Here is a 5,562-nt window from a genome sequence, read left to right as displayed (position 1 = left end):
CTGCACCAACATCTCTTTTCTAAATTTGGCCATCTATTTGTCCTTTCAATTTCAGTTTTTAAATTCATCAATCAATCCTTTCATTTATGTGATAGGCCTGCATTTAAAATGAATATTTAGCACAAATTAAAGGTATCTTATATTATTAGATATGTTATTATAAAACATACTTTAATTAAGGAGTTATTAATATTTCAAGTGCAAAATGATGATACAAAACCTTGATAAAAATGCACTTTTAAGCACTAATCAATCATTATTATTATCATTATTATTATTTATAATTTATATAGTTAACCTCTTTATGGTTCGACCCCGGTCTTGCTAGGTTATCTATTACTTTGATATTCTTGCACTTGGAAGAAGACATCAATCCTTGATCGCGTCAGCCCCTAAACTAATCTTTTTTTGTTCACACAAACCATATTGCCATAGTTACATATGTTTGACTCAAAACAAATAACAAAAAACAACAAATCATAAGGAACATATATGAGATTCTAATCTTTAAAATTGCCAAAGTTAAACAGCAAGCATATTCAGTAATGTTAGATTCAAAATTGACACTTTAGCACTATAAAGACTTAAACAAGACCCAAAAACTAAGAACATGCATCAACAAGCCCTAAAAAGACATCAAACACCTGCTAATTTTGGTAGATTCTAAAAATATATTATTTTATCATAGGAAGTCACAAATATATTTTTTTGGCATCCAGTAACACTAACAACAACTCAAAACAAGATTAAAGAAAAAAACAACACTTTCACGTATTAACTAAAACTAAAACTAAAAATATTATAACACTAAAAGAAGCTCAAAAACATCATTAAACATATAAAATAAGCTAGAGGCATGCCTCATAAACATCACTTAATAGGTTAGTGGAAGATTATACCTGCTCAAAGCTTAGAACGGTTACTTCCCTTCTTCCTGAAAAAATAACTTTTGCTCAACTTTTAACTTATCCTTTTAGCTTTTAGATGTCAAGCCATAAACTTGATTACTAATGAACTCCAATGATAGGCTTTTTCTCTTATCATTTTCTTCTTATTCCTCCTCTTTCTTTCTTTTTTTCAGAGTTTTAAGGAGTATTTATTGAGTTTTGCTAGGTTTTGTTTTTTAGTTCAATCAAATATTGATCATGATTGATCAATGCTCAGGCCTTTAATCAAAATGAGACGGTTTTGGATAAAGCTTTATAGCTAGAAGCTCTATGCTAGGTGATTAGTACTTAAAAGTGCATTTTCATCATGGTTTTATATCATCATTTGGCACTTGAAGTATCAATAACTCCTTAACTAAAGCATGTTTTATAATAATATATCTAATAATATAAGATACCTATAATTTGTGGTAAATGTCTATTTTTAATGCAGGCCTATCACATAAATGAAAGTATTGATTGATAAATTTAATAATTGAAATTGAAAGGATAAAGAGATGGCTAAACTCCGAAAAGAGATGTCGGTGCAGTCCATACCGGAACACTATTCGGTAATTGGATCATATCTGGAGTTGTAGATCTCAGATTTAGGTCCACTTTATATGGATGGAAAGGTAAGACATAGACGTACATCGTTTATATGGAACCCAAGATCTGAAAAGGCCATTTTCAAGTCCAAATTATAGCAACAACAAAGAAGCCCGAATCTGTCCTCCAGCCCGAGCACTGTTCAGTATTTTGGTCATATCTGGAGTTCTAGAAGTTGAAATGAGCTGAAGTTTTTACACAAGAAAGCTGAGACAATTGTCTACAACTTTTATGTTTTTAAGTGGCTCCAATTTTGACATTATCAATGACGTTTTGGGCAGACAAGAGAAGATAAGGATTGTCACCAAGTCAAGAGTTGGCCACCCACTCATCAATTAGTCATCAAATCAACAGTTCCCAATTTTAGCCTATAAAAGGAGGCATTTTCCATGCATTTAGGCATCTTGGTTTCCAGATTAATATCATGCTCTTACTTTCTTTCTTTGTATTTTTTGTAATGTTTATGCTTTGCTTTCATTAATATCAAGTTTATGCTTTTCATTTCCTTTCATTTACTTAGCTAACTTTTATCTTATTTATGTTCTTGTATTAAGTTTATGCCTTTCATTTCCTTTCCTTTACTTAGTTAGCTTTTATGTTCTTATTTTGTTTATCTATTTTGCTTTCTTTCATTATGTCTAGCTAAGTTAGTTATGTCAAGGTGAAAAGGTTACACTAATGGTGTGAGAATAAGTATAATGTAAACTTAATATGGACTTTAATGTTTGATACTAACATGTTTTATATTTGTTATCTTGTTCACTCTTTAATACTTTGCTTGTTAAATGACTAATCTTGATTTATGTTGTATAACATTTGGTACAACAAATGCTTGGCACTTTCATAGCCCATACTGTATGGTATAACCGACACCTGAACTATGAAAGGAACTTGATTTGTTGTTAACATAAGTTATAATCATGAATGCTTGACGAGATTTACAAGTATTAGCATTAATTGAATAAGATGACTAATGTAATCATGTTAACAATATATAATCTGATTGGAACCTCCTTTGTGTGTGGTTTCCAATTCAATAATAAGAGTTTATACTATACTTGTTTGATATACCATTAGTGGAACCTCTAACCTTGACATTTGTTATTATTATTGCTTAATCCTTACATTAATATTTCATCTCTAAGTTCTCATCATCATCATCTTCTTCTTCTTCTCTTTCTTTATTATTATTATTATTATTATTATTATTGCTGATATTACTATTATCATTGTTGTTGTTGTTATTGTTATTGTTGTTGTATTATTGTTATTTATAATTTGTACAATTAACCTCCATGTGGTTCGACCCCAGTCTTGCCGGGTTATTTATTACTTCGACATTCCTGCACTTGGGAGAAGACATCAATCTTTTCATCGTATCAAGTTTTTGGCGCCGTTGCCGGGAAGGTAAGTTCTTGTATAAATTATAGTATTTATTCTATTTTCTCTTTTAACTTTTCTTGTATATAACTTTGTTTCTTATTGTTTTGTTTGCCTTAATTTTGTTTTCTTCCTTCTTCGTTTATTTTCTTCTTCCTTTTATCATATTGCTACACGTGCATGAGAGTGTGGTCACGTACATCAAGTGGTAGACTTTGTAGGGTATCCTAATCATTTTCAAAAAATATGGCCAAAGAAGATAATCAATCACTTCATAATGAGAATAATGAGAATAACCGTGCTAGAACACTTAGAGACCATATGAATCCCACAAGAACAAGTGCACCATCATGTATAGTTTTTCCTCTCGATGAATCTCATTTTAATTTTAAACCAGGTATTATTCAACTTTTACCTTCTTTTCATGGTTTGGAATTGGAAAATCCATACTTGCATTTAAGGGAATTTAAGGAGGTCTGCAACACATATAATAATTTAAATTGTAGCATGAACACCATCAGATTAAAGCTTTTTCCTTTTTCATTAAAAGATAAAGCTAAAACATGGCTTCAAAATTCAAGACCAGGATCCATTCGTGCTTGGGATGAAATGCAACAACAATTTTTAAAGAAGTTTTTCCCATCTCATAGAACAAACTCTTTCAAAAGACAAATCACCACTTTCACTCAAAAACCAGGAGAAACATTTTACCAATGTTGGGATAGGTATCGAGACTTGCTTAGTACTTGCCCTCATCATGGTTTTGAAATATGGAGATTGGTTTCACATTTCTATGATGGGTTAACACCTAAAGATAAGCAAATGGTTGAATTGATGTGCAATGGAACTTTTGAAGATAAAGACCCTGATGAAGCAATCGAGGCACTAGAATTGAAAAAGAGTGGTCAATTAAAATCTGTTGAAAACATTGTATGTCAAATCTGTGAAACAAATGAACACTCAACCAATAACTGTCCAACCTTGCCTTCTTTTAAGGAATGTCTCTATGAATAAGCCCATGATTTAAACAATTTCCAAAGGGCCAACCACAACCCATACTCCCAAACATACAACCCTGGTTGGAGAAATCACCCAAATTTTAGTTGGAAGAGTGAGAACAACAATGCACAAACTTCACAATCACCGTTTCAAACACACTATAATTTCCAAAATTCTCATGGATATGCACCTCCTTATGCTCCACCTCCTAGAAGAAATCTTGAGGAAACATTGCATGCATTCATTGAAAAGCAAGAGACAATCAATACTCAACTTGCTCAAAACATGACAGATTTTAAAGATACTCTTGCAAAATTAACATCTGCTCTCAGTTTCGAAGAGAAAGGTAAGTTTCCATCGCAACCACAACAAAATCCAAAGGGGCAATACAATGCAAATGCAAGTAGTTCCGGAAGCCAACACATGTATCAAGTCAAATCAGTCACTACTTTGCGCAATGGTAAGGTTATTGAAAAACCCTCTCTTGAACCTTATAAGAAAGATGATGAGTCAATCTCTGAGGGTACGGAAGGGGTTGAATTTGAAAATTACAAAGAAAAGACTGATTCTCCGCTAGCAATTTCATTTCCTCAAGCCATGACCAAACAAAGGAAAGTCAATCACAACTCTGAAATTTTTGAAACTTTCAAACAGGTAATAAAGCCTTTGTTGGATGCTATTAAATAGGTTCCTTCCTATGCTAAATTTTTGAAAGATCTATGCACTGTCAATAGGAAACTGAATGTGAAAAAGAAAGCCTTTCTAGCCGAACAAGTAAGTGCTATTCTTCAAAACAATAATGCTTTGAAATATAAAGACCTTGGTTGTCCTACAATTTCTTGCTTTATTGGAGACATTAAATTGAAAGAGCCTTACTTGATCTCGGTGCTAGTGTGAATTTACTTCCATATTCAGTTTTTCAAAGTCTCAATCTAGGTGAGTTAAAACCAACTTCTATATCTCTTTTACTTGCCAATAGATCTGTAAAAGTGCCTAGAGGAATAATTGAAAATTTGTTAGTATAAGTCGATAAATTCATTTATCTTGTGGATTTTATTGTCTTGGACACACAACCTGTTGAAGCATGTAATTCATTTCCTGTTATTTTAGGACGTCCGTTTCTTGCAACCTCTAACGCATTGATTAATTGTAGGAATGGACTGATGAAGCTATCATTTGGAAACATGACATTGGAGATGAATATTTTCAACATTTGCAAGCAACCTAGAGATGATAATGATTTACAAGAAGTAGATCATATTGATGAATTAGTTTATGATCAACTTGAATCTACTTTAAGTAAAAATGAATTGGTTGAACCTGAAGATTTGCAAATGATTTATTCTGAGGAAGAAATCACGGATGACAAACGCATAGAAAATGTTGATGCGAATCTTTTGTCAACAGTGACAACAGATTCGACATCTTGCATCACACCAATTGATGATTACTTTCCTAACGAATCCTTACTTTCTCTTAGTCCAATGCCTTGGTATGAGAAAAATATCAATTTTTTTACTTTAGGAGATTTGCCAGCTGATTGGAGTACACAAGACAAAAAAAAGTTTTTGAACGGAGTGAAGAGCTTTTATTGTGATGACCCTAACTTATTCAAATATTGTCGTGATCAAATATTTCAAAGATTCAT

The sequence above is a fragment of the Populus euphratica genome, unplaced genomic scaffold, assembly GCF_000495115.2.
Source record: "Populus euphratica unplaced genomic scaffold, PopEup_1.0 scaffold852.1, whole genome shotgun sequence".
In the NCBI taxonomy this organism is placed as follows: Eukaryota; Viridiplantae; Streptophyta; class Magnoliopsida; order Malpighiales; family Salicaceae; genus Populus; species Populus euphratica.
The sequence above is the reverse complement of the archived record's forward strand: the minus strand, read 5'-3'. Positions refer to the sequence as shown.